The sequence below is a fragment of the Panthera tigris genome, chromosome D2 (assembly GCF_018350195.1).
Source record: "Panthera tigris isolate Pti1 chromosome D2, P.tigris_Pti1_mat1.1, whole genome shotgun sequence".
In the NCBI taxonomy this organism is placed as follows: Eukaryota; Metazoa; Chordata; class Mammalia; order Carnivora; family Felidae; genus Panthera; species Panthera tigris.
The window spans coordinates 38,484,443-38,502,858 of NC_056670.1; the positions used below are offsets into that span (position 1 = coordinate 38,484,443).

Here is an 18,416-nt window from a genome sequence, read left to right on the forward strand (position 1 = left end):
CCAAAGGCCACCAAACAGGCCAGGCAGCCTGCCCACTCTCGCCCCAGAAAACTCAAGCCTTCTGAGGAGGCCTCCACAGGGCCCCGCCTCTCTCCGGGCCTGGGTGGGGCCAGTGGGACAGGAAGCCAGGGAAGGCCTGGAGGATGGGACTCAGGGTGGTCTGGGCCTGAGCCAGGGATGAAGCAGAGCCCAACCCTGGCCTGGCCCCAGGGCCACGGCCACACAGGTCACCCACCCGACAGGAAACCCTGCCCGGCACCCCCTTTGTCCCACCCCATGTTTCCCTCGGGTGGCGCTTCTACTGTTTCCCGTGGGGGCTGCGCCAGGAATCATACCCTCTTGAGAAAGGAAGCCGGACTTCGGGCGCTCCGGCTGTCCTGCCTCTGACCTGCCCTGACCCCCTCCTAGAGCCTCCCGCTGGTGGACGCTTTGGGCCCACGCCCATGCCTCACCCCACACATGCCGATGACTTATCTTCTCCCAGACAGTCAGTCACCTTTAGGGGACTGGGAAGAGAAACCTCATAGTAGGGCCAGGCCTGGGAGCCCAGAGACCAGGGTTTGGGGTCTAGGATCCACCACCAGCTTGCCCGTGCCCTTGGCCAAGTCACTTGACCACTTGGGCCTCGTCCGTGGAAAGAAAAGGGAGAGGAAGGAGTTCTGCCCAGCTAAGAGCATCTCATGAGCTAAAGGATTTGGGGGTAGGTGAATTTCTACCCTATAAAGACAGCCAGGTTTGGAATCACGTGCCCCAGAGCCTCCTTCATGCATCCCAAACAGCTGTCTCCAGTCCAGCCAGGGCACTTTGTCTATGATGAGCCCCAAGCAGGGAGAGAGACATGGGCGGCAGCTGATGTCCCCATGGTGGGTGAGGGTGATGATGCTGGTGTGGCCCCTCTCTGGGTCGTTCCACGTCTGGGACCTCAACACAGGGGCAAGGCTGGGCCTCTGCACCCCGGAAGGAACCTGCCTTTCTCTCTCCTCCCAGGAGCCGCATGAGGGCGCATGCTGGGGTCTCTGCAGTACTCTGCTGTGCTCAGGCCGGCGGGCCTGGTTTGGTTAGCAGGCTAGGGGCCAGGAGCCAGGGAGGGGGTGGTGCCCAGTCTCCTGTCCTCCCCCTCCCTCCTGGTAGGTGCTCTGAGACCTTCGGTTCTCTTTCACTTGTGATGTGGAGCCTAAGGCACAAGGAGGAATGAGATCGTGATAGCACCAGCTCTGAATGCTTCCGCGGTCCTCTGTGGAGGTGCTGCGGGAATACCCTGTGTACGAGAACGCATTTCACCCTCTCTGTGAAGACACGGCTCCTCTCATCCCCATTTCCAGGGGAGAAAACTGAGGCACAGAGAAGCGAATCAGCCTGCCGAGGTGGTTATGCTGGCCTTTGAGCCAGGCAGCTGGCCCCAGAGTCTGTGTCCTCGGCCACTGAGCCGCCCTGCTTCTCTGACCCGTGGCCCCTTCCCCGAGCCCGGCGCCTACTCCCAGCTCAGTATCAGCAGGGGGTACAACCTGGGGTAACAGCCGCTCTCAAAGGGGCGTAGAGGGAGGGGCGGGATGCCACGCGAGCAGACCCGAGTTGCCATCACATCGGATGGGCTAGCAGAGTCGGGGCCACACCCAGAGCTTGTGGACCAGCTGAGAGCCTGTGAGTAACCAGGAGGACTATAGGTCCATGCAGCCCAGCCCCTCCCTGCAGGGTGCTGACAGTGGCCTTGGGCACATTGCCTCTCTGAGCCTCAGCGTCTCCACCTGCCAAATGGGCAGTGTCCGAGCACCGTGTCTGACCTCTGCAGCCTCTCGGTGGGTGTTCGTCTCTTCCCCAGTGCCTCAGGCCACTGGCACGAGGGACGTGCCTGGCAGTAGGGTTGACGTGGGCAGGGTGCAGAGGTGGGAGACCCAGACGTATTTAGGGAAAGGTTACAGCTCGGAGTCAGGCTGCGGCCTTGAACATAGAGCTGAAGAGTTAGAACTGAGCCTCGTAGATGGTGGGGAGCCATGGGAGGCTCTTGGACAGGGGCGAAGCGCATTGTCGGGGAGAGGAACTGGCAGCAGGGGAGCCTGCTGTGTTCACCCAGGAGTAGGGCTCTGGTTCAAAAGGAGTCATGTGGCTAAGAAGCTTGGCCCAAGTGGGTGGCTCAGCAGGGCCAGTTTTCCTCCTTTCGACTGGGTCCGTGGTCCACAAGGCACTACCGTCTCGGGCTGGAAGTGTGCAGGGCACCGCAGGGAGGGGCAAGGCTCAGCGCTAATGTCTCCTCCTCTGCGTGTCCCGCAATCCGTGTCCCCCCCTCCTTGGACTGGTCTGGGCTTCCCACCCAGGCCTGGGTGGGGCCCCACTGCTCCTTCCTCCCTCTGTGGCTTTCTGGTGGGGACTCAAGACCGCAGCGGGCCGTGGGGTGTGAGCCAGGGTGGGGACACTGGCGGTGGGTGGAGTCACGGGATGGGTGGCCATGAGTCAGGAATTGTTGGGCCTCTGTGTCATCTGGCTGCGTGCTGTTCTGGCCTCCCTGTGCCTGTCTGCCTCCTCGCTCCCAGTCACAGCTGCGCCTGTGGGCAGCTCTGTGGGGCTGACCGTGCTCTGTTTCCAAGAGCCCAGAGCCAAGGCAGACAAGTCAGGCCACCTGGACTCCAGGTCCCAGACGCCCCTGACACTCGGGGTGATCTTTAGCACGTCCCCTCCCCTGAGCCACACTTTCCCAGATTGAAGGATGGGGGGTGGGGCAGGCAGCTGGCCAGGGGTTCTCAGACCCAACGGGCTAACCAGCGCACAGCATCCGTTGGGGCCAGGCCTGGTCCGGACGTGGCAGGTACCGTGTTCTCTGACCTAAAGTTGTTTTCACATGGCACCTCCCATCACCGCTCATTCATTCGTCCCGCAGACATTCCAGAGGTTCTGGGGGCCACGGGAAGAAGACACCCGTCAGGGGGCTGGCCTCAGCCTCTCTTTCTAGTCTGTTCAGGGGTCCAGTCCCAGAGGTCAGGTTCTGGCAGCCCAGGGATTGATGGGCACGTGAGAGGTGGCTCCCCCCAAATCCCTTGAAGTTGCTGGGCCGAAGGAGCCCCTCTTTCTGAAGGAATGCAGGGAGACCCCAGACTCCAGGGCGAAGGAGGTCATCCTAGGCTAATCCTGACACCTCCGCAAGGAAGCAGCTACGGAGGTCCTCGTGCCTCCTGGCGGGGACCCTGGGACACGCTCTGGGTGTGCTGTGACAGGGAGAGGCTCTGGGGCTGTTCCTCTCGCTTTACAGATGGAAGATGGAGACATCATGGGATGGGAAGGCACTGGCCCAGGTCAAGGAGGGTAAAAAGGCAAAGGGCCGACTGGAACCTACCTCCCTGTAAGCAGGGCCGGGTGGAGACAGGCAGGCTTCTCCAAGGCAGCTGCATCGGTGAGCATCTTGGGATAGGCCGCAGAGTGCGGCATGATGATGAACGCCCCCTACAACCCCCTCCCTCCCCAGCCTTCCCGGCAGCAACCCTGCAGCCCACCGCTGGACTGCCCTTGACGGGGGGAGGGGGGGGACTGGCATTCCTACAAACAGCAAGAGCTCCTGTGGCCTGGCTCCTCCAAGGAGGTGAGCCACGCACTCACCCCAATTAAACCTTCTCCCGCCCAACGTTGAGTAAACAGAGGCAGGGGTAGGTACAGGGACTTGGCTAAGGACGTGTGGCCTGCAAACAGCGAAACCAGGATTTCATCTAGGCCTGGGTGACATTGGTGCCCGAGCTCAGACCCACTACCTCCTGCTCGCAAGACCAGGGCTTTCCTTTGTCTGGCATTTGTAAATCTGGGCCTCGGCCACCTCCTCAAACTGGCCTGGCCCCCATGTGGCCAGAATCCCAGAGGGATGCCTGTGTGAGGAGTGGAGTGAGACCGCTGGGGGCTAGCCTGGGCCCAGGAGGGGGGTCACTGGGAACACTCGGTGCTAGATGGGGTGCCTGTGCCACTGGAAGCCCCCGTGCCCCTCAGCTTCTCGATCATTCCACCTACCTCCTCAGTGGGGGGAGCACAGGGCTTGGGGTCCAGGCTGCCCGTGGAGCTGCCCAGCCCTGTATGGATCACGGATGAAATGTCAGCTCAGTTAGTCCTCCAGCAAGGTGTTTGCCCAGATAAGGAGACTGAGACCTGGGGGACAGGTGACCTTACCTTCTTGTCAACACCAGAACTGACCTGGGTTCTCGTCTTGGTCTTGGGCCCATCCCTGTTCCTCTTTGGACTTATGTGCCCTCCTGGGTAAGGTGGCAAGCTTAAACTAAGGACTTCCAAGGACTCTTCTGAGAGCCTCCGTCAGGCCCTGTTAATGCTGCAGAGGAATCGGGATTGGGGACGTGCCAGGGGTAGAGAGCAGGGGTATCGCTCCAGAGCTCCATCCAGTGTCCTCAGACGGACAGTGCAGGACCAGGTGGCAGAGGCAGGACACTGAGTCCCTAAGAGGGGCCCGTTGGCAGAAAATTCAATTTAGATCATCAGCAGTGGGATGGGTGGGTGCCAAGAGCCCTGGTTTGGCCAAGCCCAAGTGGGTGCTCCTCCGGGCAAGACCCTAGCCCCTGGCAAGGGAGAGGCTATGCCCACCCCCAAGGGGCTGATGAGAGGGTGGGCATAGAAAGAGCCTCAGCTGCAGAGCTTACCCCAGGAGCGTGCACAGCTTTGGCATGCTTTTTCCATTTATATGGAAAGGGACTGGGAGTAGGTGGTCTTCGGGAAGCCCATCTCTGGGGAACAGACCCACTGGCCCTGCTCCTGAGTCAGCCTTAGGAGGGGCCTGTGCCTTTTGTCTTTGCCTGGGCCTTTGCCCTCCTGCGTGAGAGACTCTGCCCAAAAGGATGATGCCCCAGACCCCCTGTTTTGCTGCCAGGCCAAGGTGGACACACCTACCAGCACTTCTGTCCTAGAATTATCCAACTTTCGGTGTTTTCACCCACCTCGTGTTAGATAGTGTGCAGACACCCTTGGGAAGCATACAGGCTGGCACTTGTTGGCCTTTGACCTTGCCTTCCCTCCCCCCACTCCAACCCTGCTCCTTCTCTTCCTCCTCTGCCAGTAGTTGTTGAAAGAAGGAAATGGATGGATGGATGGATGGATGGATGGATGGATGGATGGATGGAATGAAGGAACAACCCCCAGAAGTCATTTCTCCATTTTCACAAAGGGGAAACCAATTTCAGATGTTATGAGGGTGGAGAGGGCAGTTCTGGGAGCCCCTACCCTTCTCCAACTCCCACTCTTTGGGTCCCCCACGGTGCCAGGGCGCGGCCCCAGGTTTTGCGCTGGGCATCTCCTGTCACCGGGGCTGTCCCCACCTGGAGACATCCATCAGGGCCCCGCAGCAGACCGGCCAGGCCTACGCTTCATTCCTGAGTCCCGGAGGTCAGCCCATGACACTGGTCTGCACCACCAACCCCCCCCCCCCCCACTTGCCAAGATTCCACACTGGAGAGAGGGAGGCGTAAAGCCCAGGGGCATGGGCTGGGCTTCCCTGGGCCTGGGTGTGGGCAGGTTGTCAGAACAGCTCCAAATACTCTCAGACGAAGTGAAGACAGACAGGATTATTGAACCAAGGTTAGTTCATGATTCTCGGACAGCCCTGCCCAGGAGTTCTGCACCCCCGCCTCCCCCCCCTCCCCACACCAGACAACCACTTACTAGGTCTGCTTTCTTATCTGTTCCTTGAGGCCAGCTGCGGCTACTTCTCTTTGGCGAAAAGACTCAGGATTTCAGTCCCACCCTGGGCACTGGGCCACCTGAGCCTCTGGGCTCAACCCTGCTGTACCTAGAGTGAGTGGACAAGGGTTTCACAGCCAAAGAGATGATCAGGCACCCGGTTTTAATTGTGCAAGGAGGAGGAAGGAAACAGCATCAAAGCGTCTGGAGGTTCAGGAATGGGAAAGATCATTTGGGGGACTCTCAGGGAGGGCAGCATGGTGGAGGTGGTCGTTGGGCACCGAAGGAAGGGGTTTCGATGGGCAGAGCTGTTGAAAGTATGACTGGGGTGAGACAGTACCTGTTCTAACGCTCTGGTCTCTGCTGGGCGCTTCTTGGGCTTTATGGCTCCCTGGTGACAGGACTGTACTGAGGATGGATGGAATGGGGGCAGTGAGGGCTTATGGGGCCGCTAAGGAAGCCCTGAGAGATGGAAGAATTTTCTGCGTGTTTATGGCAAGCTGAGTTTCTCACTCCAAAGGCACAACAGGCATGCGTGTGTGTGTCCTCGCGCGTGTGTTTGGGGGTGGTGATTGGCAGCAGGGGTGAGGCATCTCAGAGGTCGCATGGATGTAACCCCCTGCCCCCCCCCACACCTACTGGGGTAGTCCAGCCCCTCCCCCAGGGGCCTGCGGGTAGATCAGTGCCCTGCCCTGCAAGATCAGCCTGGGGCCTCTCCTACTGGGTGTTTAGTCAGAAGTACAATTCAAAGCTGCCTTCTTTCCTCCTGGCCAGCAGCCTTCAACTTCTACCTGGGCCCAGGACCCTCTCCGTCTGGCTCTCCCCCATGGTCTGGATTCCTCTCCCCCAACTGCCCCACTCCCCCCACTGCCCCCTGCGTGATGAGGTCAGGGAACATGTATTCCAGGAATGTGGGAGGTGGGGCGCCAGCCTGGTTTGGATAACCATCGCGGTAAATATTTGCCTTGCTCCCAGAGCCGGTACCGGCCGCCAGGGTAGGACGAGGGGCCTGTTCCCAGGGTCATGTAAGGGGATGTTTTCCCGGGTGGATCTCTGAGGTGGGGGAACCCGTGTCTCCCCAGTGAGCCTGGGAACTGGGTCTGAGGCCACCCGCCCTGCGCAGGGCCAAAGACAGGGCCCCTGGCCCGCAGGACCAGCAACTGTTTGTCCCATCTGTGAAATGGGGATAAAAACAGCCCAGGTGAGGAAGGTCAGTGCCACGGGAGCCGGTTTAGGTCGGTTCAGCCAGTGGAGCAGGAGGTTAGACCCAGTTTGGGTGCGTCCCATGTGACCACGTTTTGGTCCCAACTTGGCCACTTATGACCTTGAGTAATTTCCCCCTCCTTCAAACTTTTAACAGCCACCATCCCCTGACCTGTTCCTTCCTACGTGGCACCTGTATTGACACGCCCATTTCGCGTTAAGCTGTCACAGCCACCAGGGCCCAAGGAGCACATGTGTTCACGTGATTAGCAGCACGTGACCGGAACCCTGAACTCCGGCTCAGGGATGCCATCGGTACGGCCACCTGCCTACAGACCACACTGGGCAGTCTGACCCCCTCCCCCAGTGGCCTGTGGGTAAGTGAATGCTCTGGCCGATACTGGGCTCTACAAGGTCAGCTCGAAGCCTCGCTGATGGGTGAACAGCTAGAGGGGTCACCAGTCTCTGTTTAGAAAGGAGATGAGGGCTCAGAGAGGCCAAGTGACCTGCTCAAGGTCACCCAGCATTAAAGGGCAAACCAGGGATTCCAATCCAGCTCTGCCCACCCTTGTTCTCGACCTCACCACTGAGGACAAGACCAGGGCTCCAGCCCAGAACGTGGGTTCCGAACCTTCGGCAGTTGTAGGGAACAACCAGTCACTTAGCCACAGGCCTGGAGCCACAGGCACAGAGTCTCCAGGGTGCCCCATATCCTGGATGGCCTGTGGCACAGGCACCTTGGCCCTCCAGCAATCCCGGATTGGCCCTGCGTCTACTCTGGGCCAGCCTCAGCCCCAAGCAGCTAGTCCTGTACCTCCCCTCAGGCCCGGGTCCTCCCAGGGCATCCCTGCAGGAAGAAAGGTCTGGAAGGTGGGTGTGTGTGGGAGGTATCTGGGTCCTGGGACACTCCCCACCCCAGAGTGACCTTTGCCGTGTCCCAGGCCCAGCCTTGCCACTCTCCAGCTGTGATACCTCTGGCCACGCTGTCCTCCCTCAGAGCTCAGTTTCCTGCTCTGCAAAATGGGTTCCCACCCTGCCCTGTCCTGCCCTGCCCCTGGGAGCTCCAGACACACAATGAGAATGAAAGCATGGTTTGAGCTGCAGTCTGCAAGCCCCTTTCTGCCCTTCTGGCCTTCATAGTCAGAGGCTGCCTTGGCCAGGCTGTCTCCCCACTCCCCACCCCTCCGAGGCTCACAGGGAAGTTGATAGCCCCCAGCCTATCTCTGTGCGCTCGCTGTGTGACCTTGGATATATCTCTTCCCCTCTCTGGTCTGTTTGCCCCTCTGCACGGGCCCAACAAAGAGCCTGGGTGGCTGAGGGCCACGGGGCCCGCGCAGAGCCACCGTGAGCTGGAGTACCCCGAAGCGGCAGGATGGGCGGGTGTCGTTCCTTGGGGCCTGGACGTTGCTTACTGTGTGAGCGAGGACTTTCCGGCTCTGGCTTCTATCTCAGCTGCCAAAATAATTATTTTCTCTTTGTCAGCGGGTCTGCGGGCCAGCTCGCCTCTGGGAAAGGCCTGAGCTGTGGGTGGTGGGGAGGCAGGAGGCTGATTCCGGTTCTGCCCCAGCCACTGACTTGCTGCGTGTCCCTGGGATGGGGGTGGGCGCTGCCTCTCTTCAGGCCTCAGTTTCCTCCTCTGAAAAATGGGAGAGTCAGAGCCTCTGAATACACGTGCTGTTTTTGTTCCCACGGCAAGAAGTTTGGGGGCTGCCAGAGCCAAAGGGTCAGGACGCAGAGACGTTGTCTTTCCCTGCTGGGGCGGGGATGTCAGCCCTGGCTTTGGGGGCTTGGGGCTTTGGGGCCTAATGCTCCATAGAACCCAGCACCAGCCCCTGCAAGGTCATTTATGGCTCAGCTGACATACCTGCCCCTCCGGCCCTCATGTGTGCTACTCCCTGTGTTCCCATCCCACAGATGAGAAAACTGAGGCACGGAAGGGTTTAATTAGCAAATTTGTGCTAAGCCCCACACTTGGTAAGAGGGCGAAACACAGACTTGAACCAGCCACAGCACCCACTTCTCTCCCACTGCCCAGTGGGGTGGGCCAGGTCTGAGGCCTCCAGCGGCCCCCTGGCATGTGTGAGAGCCCACAACTAATGTGGCCTGCACACTCCCTCTCCCTCTGTTAGCCATGGGGCTCGTCCCGAGAGGCATTCAGCCCGCAGCCTGGTTTCCCATTTCTTAGAGGAGGATGTGCAGGCCTACGGAGCGTGGCAGCTGCCTGGAGCCCCCCGGGGAGGCACCTTCAAAGCTGGAACCCAAACTTGGGGTTCTGTGGCTGGCACCCTGCAGCCGGGACTCCAGAGAAGTCCACCTGCCAGGCCCTTGGGTCTGGTCCTCCAGGATCTGTAGGGAGGTGGAACAGAGTAAAAAGCACGGGTGGCCCCTGAGGAGGTGGGCGGGTCGGAACCTACCCCCCAACTGTGAGGATAATCAACAGTGGGGGACAGGGGGCCAGGGTGTCCATGCCTTCTCCCTCCCTCTGACATCTCCACATACCCAGTGCACCCCTGCCTCTCTGCCTGCTGTTCCCTCTGCTATGAGCACCACTCTGTCTGGTCTGGACCCCCAGAACAGCCTACATGCCGGTCTCCCTGCCTCCCAGGGTCCCTCCCAAGCCCTTCTCCCCCAGCAGCCATGGGAATCTTTTCAAACTGGAACTAGGGTTATATCCCTCGGCTGTTCAGACCCTCCCGTGGCTCTCAGTGATTGGCCATGCCCCTTGACCCCCACTCACCCCACCTCTCCTTCCCTCATCACACCTACCACCCGCCCGCTCTCAAGTCCTTCACTGAAGCAGGCTTTCTTCCCTGTCTTTGAGTCTTCGCATATGCTGGTCCCTCTGCCTGGACTGCTGTTCCATGCATCTTGGCCTGCCTCTCTTCTGGCTCATCCTTTGACTTTACTTCCCCAGGGAGGCTCCCCTGAACCTTGACTCCATGTTGTGTAGCCCCTGTACCCATTCTTTCTGGCAGATGCCCCTTCTAATTATGCAGCGTTTACCTGTTGGAACCCCCACAGGGACAGGAACCCCCGTCCCATTCACAGCTCATGATGTTTGTTCAGTGTTTCTTGAGCAAACGAATGAACAACACTGAGTGCTTCTGTCCCCGTATGTCCTTAGATGCTCCTAGAAGGCCTGAGAGAGCTTGTGATCCCATTTGACAGGTGAGGAAACCAAAACCTAGGGAGGCCAGGGGCATATCCACATAGCTGGTAACGGGCAGATGGGGGTGTCAGGGGATTGTTGGTGTCAGGGCACTCCATGATTATGCCCCTCTTCTGCTCAGCCCCTCTGACTCTCCATCTGTCAAATGGGGATGACTTGGTTTTGCCCAGTAGGTGGGGGTGGGGGGGTGGGGGGGGGGAGTGGCAGCCCGATCGGTTCCAGGGCTGCCGCGAGGGGCCCCTCTGACCACCCCTTCCCCTTGCAGCAGGATGGAACTGCAGTGAGGTGCGGGGGCTGAGCACTGCTGACCAGACGTGGGACGCTGGTGGTTCGCGGGTCACTGAGGTAGGTGTGCGGCAGGTGGGGAAGGCTTGGCCCAGGTGCTTGGAGAAGGGGCAGGCGCGTCCTGAGTAGTGACTAGGTGTTAGCCCTGGCATACCCAGCCTTTGACTGGGCCTTGGCCCTGGTGGGCGGGACTGGGTGCTGCTCCGCCCCCTGCTTAGACCTCGTCGGCCCCAGAGGCCTCTGGGACCTGGCCTTTCTCCAGAGTGCCTGCCGGGGAAGGGCTGGGGGAGAGCACCCAGGGAGAGGGGCAGGTTTGGGGTCCCCAGCCTTGGCGCAGCACCTGTGTCTGTACCACTCAGCCCGGGACGCGTGGGCCCCGTATGCCAAGCAACATGGCTGCCACGCAGGAAGAGGCCTGGGTGAGCAGAAAGGCCTATTTGCTGAAATGGGTGGTGTGTCTGGCCACCTCCTTGTCTCCCGCAAACACGCTGAGGTGCATGCACGAATCTCTGGGCTCTGGAGTCAAGAGTGACTGCGTTCAAATCCTGGCTCTGCCACCTGTCCACCGTGGCCTTGTGCGGTTTCTCTGTGCCTTGATTTACCTGTCTGTAAAAATGGGATGGGTTCCCAGCACCTGCCCACACAGGTGCGTGGACACACCTGGCACCAGAGGCGCTCAGGAGGACACGTCAGAGTCACTGTCAAGGATCCTGGGACCCTTCCTTCTTTCCATACACCGCAGCTCCCGCATCCCCTCCTCCCTGAGCGCCCAGCAATGCCAGGATGGACACGGACATAATGAGGGGGTAGGGGCTCCCAGGAAGCTCCCAAGAGCAGCAGGAACCAGAAGGTTCTGAGGCTGAGCCTCCCGGCCCTGCCTCTGGCCTGGACACCAGCGTGTCTCATCACAGAGAGGCATTTTAGGGTTGATCGCACTTGGCCCCGTGCCAGAGGGTGACCTGTGTAATCCCTCTTTACTCTGTGGTTCCCAACCCAGAGATGAGAGGCCTTCACAAAAGTGCTGACTTGGGCCAGGGCCCTTTGTCCCAAGGCTCTGGGGCCCAGCGGGGGGAGGCAGAGTCTTTGCTCTGGCATGAGGCCTTGCCTGATCATGTCCCTGCTGCCCTCAACTCCCCTCCTGAGGCCCCCGTGCTCATAGGTGCCCAGACACAGGGCCAGGCAAGCCCTGGGATGCTGCACGCTTCAGTCAGGCTCTGGAACCAAGGGGCAGGGCTGCAGGAGGTCCCGGCTCCCTGCCATCGGCTCGTGACCTTGGGCAAGACTTTCACTTTCGTGAGAGTGGGGGCCAGGGTTCTCATCAGAAAACAGGGATAATTATACCAGCCCTGCTGGGAAGGCCGTTACGGCGACGCTCGGAAGCCTGAAATATTTTTAAATGTTAGAGCTTAGTGAGAGTCTACTGTGTACCAGGCACCATGCTCCTTAAATACATATTTCTCCCCGCAGTAATCCCGTGAGGAGGTGTGTTTAGTGCCTCGTCCTTTCTCCAGAGGCTCAAAGTGGTTAAGAAACCCATAGAGCTGTAAGTAGCAGCATGGGGATTTGAACTGTGGAATGAAGCGGCCCATGATGCCTTAGAGACCAGGGGCGGAGCCACAGGCCGGCCTGAGGTAGGTGCTCAGGAAACCGCCTCCTTCTCCGCCTTGTGCTTTGGCCTGGCCCTCCAAGCCCCGCTGCCCTCAGGAACCAGGGTGGCCCCTGAAGGCTGGCGACCGCCCCTCCCCAGAGGGCCTGCCGGCAACTCGATAAGGCTAGGGGGACCCACTGCTAATTGTGAGGTAACCTCTGAATTCTCCTTCACGGTGGGTTCTCTTTTCGGATGTGTTTCAAGGTAATTCATTCCCTTTCCAGAAATTGCTAGTGGCGGAGCATTAGGCAGCTGGTAATTAATCATAGGAGCGGCTTGGAGTTTATTTAAAAAAAAAAAAAAAGGCAGACTAGAAAGCCTTGATGGAAAAAGAAAAGAAAAGAAAACCACTCCAAGGCAAGGGTGGTAATCAATACCTCAGTGTCCTAGAAACGGCTGGGGGTGGGGTGGCGGACACGCCTCTCCTCCTTTTCTTCTTGGGGCTGACAGATGGTCAGTGCCTGCAGTAGCCTGTGCGAGGCTCTGCCCTTCACCGTCAGCTCCCTGGGGCTCGTTGAGCAAGTCACTGCCTCTCCCCGGACTCAGCTTTGCCACCTGTAAAATGGGCGAAGGGCAGGTGCCAGACTAGAAACGGATACTGTGATGATGTTTGTTCACTGCCACATCCTGGTGCCTGGTCCTATTATAATTTGGAGCGACAGCTGGAGTGAGGGGCCAGCTCTTTCACTCTGCAAGCTAATGTTAAAGGACAGCCTTGCCCAGCGGACTGGCCCAGCAGAGCTCGGGCCCCTCCATGGCAGCCACACCGTCTCCCTGGCATCCTCAAGTTCAGCTTTCCAAGAGTCTGAGCCATCTGGAGATTTTTTTCAGTTGCCCTCTGAGTGGGTAGTGAGCTCCTCGTCGCCAAAAGTATGCAAGCTGGGGCCGCACAGGGCAGTCAGGCAGCAGACTGGGTGGGAGGGCGTGCAGAGCATCCCTGAGTTTGAGAGAGAACATGAGGTGCTCCAGGGTGGACGTGGGAGGCTGGACGAGCAGAGAGGGGAGCCCCTGCCCAGAGGTCCCCTGGGGAAGGCTGGAAGAGGCCGCTAAGAAGGGTTGTCCATGGAGGACACCTGTGCTTTGCACTTTGGTGCCTGTTCCCTCCAGAAGGAAGGAGGTGCGTGCGTGTCTGTCTGTCTCTGGTTCTCTGTGTGCCCGTGCTTCTCTCCTGCCCGGCTCCCCCCATCTCCTCACAAAGGCACCCCCACTCTGCCCCCTTAGCTCACCCACTTTCTCCCTGTGCCACGTCCAGTGCTCCCCCTTGAGCCCCCTCTGGAATTTCTCTCTGAGCCCCAGGACCTTCTCACTTCCGCTCTCCTTACCCTCAGAGACACTCCTAGCCAGGCATCCCCGCAGACATCTGCTCTGCGTCTGCTCTGTGTCATCGCCTCTGTCATTGCCAGGACTCAGCAGAACTGAGACCTCCCGGGCTCCCAACCTGCCGCCCTGAGCCTTGTTCTTGCAGCTCTGGCGGCACACGGCTCCCCCCACGCCCACCCTGCTCTTTGGAGGTATCCAAGGCAGTGCCCCGCACTCCCGGCTTCGGAGGCTGTGCGCTCCGTGTGGCCTTGAGCTGGAGCAGACGCCATCCCGTCTCCAGGGACCCCCCGTGCCGACCACTCGGGATGGAGCCCAAACTCCCGGCTGCCCTGTGCTGTCCTGGGCACCTGGGCCTCTGGCTGCAGGCTAAAGCAGGGAAGCGAGAGGGGGCGTGTGTCCACTCACAGGGGCGGTTGGAGCCTGGCATTGCCCTCCAGCGCTAATAAAACTCCTGCTGTAATTAGAAGTGAGGTGTCCGAGAGCTGGCTGCCTGGCGGGAGCCAGTGTGTGCTCATGAATAAATAAGTTGTCCTCTCCCGAGGGGAGAAGGAACCAGAGGGTGGCCTCCCAGAGAACCACGGGCCTGAGGGTCTCAGCGGTCTGTGAGGTAGGCCGCTGTGTTCTGGTGGCTGGACACCTCCATTCACCTGGACGCCTTCTGGAAGCTCCCTCGGCCCCCATCCCTGGCCGTCAGACTCCCTGGGAGCGCCAGCCGCCGTGCACCGGCAGACTCAGCCTGGCACTCGAAGCCACCACCGCCGGCCCCAGCCTCCTTGCAGGGCCGCGTCACACGCTAGCTGTCCGCCAGTGCCCTGGGCTGCCGCTTCCCTGTGCTGCCCCCTCCTCACCTCTACGACACGTCCCCGCCATGGCACCTTTGCTCCTGCCCTTCCTTCTGCCTTGAAAGCCCTCCACCCGCGTTGCTGTGTGGCTGGAAACTTTTGGAGCCTTCCTCAAGCCGTGCTTCCTCTACAGGGTCAGACGTGGCCTCCACACCCCCTGGGCCCCACGCCCTCCGCTTCCCAGAGGCCCTGCTCCTTTCCTCCCTGAACTCTCTCCACTCCGAACCCTCTTTATGCTCCTGTGCTTCTAGACTGCCTGCCCCCTTATCTTCTCTTTTGTCTTGACTGTGTATTGGAAGGATAACCTATTGGCTCCTCTGTGCTCTTTTTTCCTCCTGAGTCTTTGACACCTGGTGTGTATTTAACGCCTACACCGCCTGCAGACGCAGGTGTTCAGCGGCCCCGTGGGGTTCCCTCATTCGCAGGTGGGGAAACTGAGGCTGGGAAAGGCAGTCTTGCAGATAAGAGTTGGCAGGGTGAGTGCGTGCCTTCCCTGTAGGCAAGGCTCTGCTACCTTTCTGCAGTTCCAAGTAAGGAACTGGGGCACGGGGCATGGGGCACTGGTCATAAAGGTAAATTGAGGTGGACAGGACGGTGGCTAGTACCTAGGCAACCACACCTTCAAAGAGAGGGGACATGTTGTGAGGGTTCCATTTCCCTCACCGTGGGTTCTGGGGTCCTGGTGCTTCCCCACCGAATCCCCAAACAGCCCTAGACCAAGGGGACCAACACAGGGTGAGCCACACGGGGATCAGTGCTGCGCCTTATCACTGCACGCACAGCATACAGCCTAGAGCACTGGGGTTCAGGGGGTCTGAGCACCCAGCTCCTCCCAGGAAGAGAGGATGGCCCCTGTCCTCCTGCCGCGCCATCCAGGACGCAGTCTGAACTGCAGAGGCGCCCAAGTGCATGTCCGTGGAGGATTCCCACACGGTGGGGAGATGCCTGGGGCAGGCAAAGCTCCGAAAGCGGGAGGGGGAGGAGGGAGTTGTCCCTGCAGATCCCGGCCCCGCCCCCGCTGGCCTGGAGGGACCTCCCAGGGGCACACCAGCAGCAGAAAAGCCCCTCCAGAGTCCTGTGCCCTCTGGAGCCAGTTTCCCCCTTTGGGACCTGCAGTCCCCACTGGCTGCACGTTGCTGCCTGCTCTGTTGACAGCTGGTCTCTTGTTTGCCTCTGCCTAGGGATTGTGGCAGGAAGTCTTGGAAGGTTCAGGTGCTGAGCTCATCCTCCCCCTGCCCCGGGTCCCCCACCACAGGCAGGGCTGGGGCCACAGCCCAAGGAGGACCCCCCTCCCAAGGGCTACCTCCTCCCACCTGCCGAGGGCTGCAGAGCTTATGCGTGCTGAGCTAGCCCCATGAGACACATCTAGCCCATCCTTCAGCCCCCTGCACCCATGGCTTTTCCTTGTCTCTGCTCCTCCATGCCAGCCACCTGCTGTCTCCCCTGTGGGGCTGGAAACCCCTCAAAGAAGGCTCGGGGCATACTGAACCTTGTCCCCCATCCACCAGGCATGGCTCCTAGTACGCCTATGCTGAACAGGCAGGGAGCCTGCAGGCACTCACCTGTGTGCCCTTAGTTTTCTTTGGGGACGGCAAGATTTTATCTGGTGTGCCAGTTCTTAAATTTTTTTTTTTAACATTTATTTATTTTTGAGACAGAGAGAGACAGAGCATGAACGGGGGAGGGTCGGAGAGAGAGGGAGACACAGAATCCGAAACAGGCTCCAGGCTCTGAGCTGTCAGCACAGAGCCCAATGCGGGGCTCGAACTCATGGACCGCGAGATCATGACCTGAGCCGAAGTCGACGCTTAACCAACTGAGCCACCCAGGCGCCCCGGGTGTGCCCATTCTTAATGTGCCGGGTGGGCTGTGTTAAGAAGGATTCTGAGTCTGTGTGTGCCTCGTGGTGCATGCTTGTCCTTTCAGCCCCCAGCTCCCCAGCCAGCAGGTCCATTTGTCAGGTGTCTCGGTCCTGGGCTGTGGCCAGTGCAGGCGTGGGGAGGAGACGGTGACCTAAGTGTGGTCCCTCAGGTGTCCATCTACTGAGGCTCCTGGGCAGACTGCCCTGAGAACCTTCCAGAGCCCCTGGGGTTATAGGGACCACATAACTCCCAGAGAGCTGACTGGGGAGCACCGGTCCCATGCCCACCACTCCGGTTAATGCGATCGTGTGAAAGCTTTTTCCTCACATCTGTCTTTCCTGTTAAGTGCTTCTCACCCTTCTTCCGTTCTGGTTTGGGAAGCAGCACATCTTGCCTCACAGCTGTTTGGGACCCTCCGCTGCTTCCCCGAGGCTCTTTGGGGGCCTCTTTAAGAGCCTGTGGGAGCATCTCTGCTTCATAACCCCGGTGGCCCCTGGTGAGGTCTCTCAGCCCCACCTCCACCCGACTCCCAACCGCCCTGGGTCACCCTGGCCTGGGGAGCCAGCCCCCTGCACCCCCACCGTCTCTGCTCCCGGCAGATGCCCTCTCAGCCAAGGCTCCCGACCATCCTCCGCCCAGCAGCTCCAGGGTGGCCAAGCACTGAGCCAGAACTTTGATGAACTAACACTTGTAAATAACCCAAAACATTTTTCTCTGTGTGTGGAAGAAACACAACAAAAACACCCACATCCCCTGGCCAGCTTCGCCTGTCCCGTCGCAGCTCCAGGAGGGCTGGTCCAGGTCATCCCATGCCTGCCAGGGGCTCCTTCAGCTGCGGCTTGCATACCTCCGCTGCTGGGGAGCTCATCACCTCCCATAAGGGTTTGCTCATGCATGTACACTTCAGTGTGGTGAGGGATGCTTTATGACACGGGGTTAAAGCATGGGTTTCAGGAACAGGTGGTTCTGGGTTCAAGACCTTGCCTTGCCACCTGTCAGCTGGGTGAGTCTGGACAAGTTGCTTCATCTCTGATACCCTCTGTTAGATCATAGATGAGAAAATCTACAAGTGGGGAGAGGCCTGCCTGCCTGCCAGGGGTGCCAGCAGCCCTGTGTGGCACCAGCCTTCTCTGGTAATGGAAGACGGATGCCCTCAGGGAGCTGCCCCCACCCCTCAGCACTGGAACATCTGCTTGAGGTTGGCATCGAGTCTGGCAGCCAGATACCTCCCTCCCCAGGATACCGGCCTCCTGGGTCCTCTCTGGAGCTCTCCAGTGGAAACTTTCAGGATGGCGATTCCACATGGAGACACAGTACTTCCCCAAAGTGCCAACACACACAGATCACCAGGGGCACTTGTTCAAATGCAGATTCTCAGGTGTCTCTCTTGGAGTCCGATTCTGTAGGTCTGGAGTTGGGCCTAGGGTTCTGAATTTTTAACCAATGCCCCATTTAACACCTATGATCATGCCAGTCTGGGACACATGGATGCCTGTAAAGGGGAGCTGGCCTAGAGGTTGGGCCCTGGACAGTGTCATGGCCTTCCTGATTGAACTTGGGCAAACCTGTCGCTCTCTGTGGCTGAGTTTTCTCCTGAATTCACCAGGGGTTTCGGCGATCTGTAAGGGCTCTTCCTATTCTTCCAACCCCATGATAATAAGAAGGACATTCCCTGGGGTCCTCTCTGCCAGGACCCCTGAGGCAGACCTCTGGGTTTCAGCCCCATTCCCTCTGGCCACAGAACATTCGGGTCATCAGCCGCTGGCCAGCCCCAGAGCCCCAGGGACAGAGAAGCTGTTCCCTGGACGTGATGTGTCATTTAGTGGTAGTTCCCCTGGGCCTTCCAGGAGGCTTTCAGATCAGCAGGCATCTGCCGAATCCACTCAGATTGGAAATGTCTTCTGCACGCTGAGATAGACCGCTAACTCAGAGCCAGCCGAGGGAGGCAGGATGAAGTGGGGTTATCTGGCTCCTCCGAGGGGCCTCAGAGCTTTACTAGTGGACACACACAGAGGCCTGGAGTGTCAGAACTAGGGGGTGGCCTTGTGGAGCCCCCTCTTTATCAACGGGGAAACTGAGGCCCCAGGAGGAAAATGAGTTGCTAGGTCACCCGGGGAGAAATGGGGAGCAGTGCTGGAACCCAGGCTTCTTGGCTTGCAGTCTGGTCTCTGGGCCGTGCCTGCCACCCACCACACCTCCCCTTGGGCCGTCTTTCTGGGATGGATATTCTCCCCCACCCACCACAAGGCCTGAGCCCTAAACCAGCCCTCTGCTGCTCCTGGGATGAAATGGGGCCATCTCAGGACAGGGACCAAGGGGCTGCCTGCTCCCGAAACACTGGGCCCTTCTTTGATCTGCACTGTCAGCCTGAATCAACAGCCCCTGCTTAGCTCCCGGTCCCCCACCCCAGCCAGGACAGCCCCCATGGAAAG

General features: G+C 59.5%; 1 protein-coding gene across 3 annotated transcripts in view; it reads left to right on the forward strand.

Annotated features, from left to right (window-relative positions):
• ZMIZ1 (zinc finger MIZ-type containing 1) overlaps positions 1 to 18,416 on the forward strand; it is a 233,121-nt gene that overhangs the window by 75,407 nt on the left and 139,298 nt on the right. The window contains exon 3 of one of the 3 annotated variants that reach the window (XM_042959832.1): positions 10,293 to 10,372. The exons of 1 other annotated variant lie outside the window; for it this stretch is intronic. The gene's annotated coding sequence lies outside the window, so the exon portion shown is untranslated. The remainder of the gene's footprint in view (positions 1 to 10,292; positions 10,373 to 18,416) is intronic. One more of the 3 variants, XM_042959833.1, reaches the window with a different exon arrangement.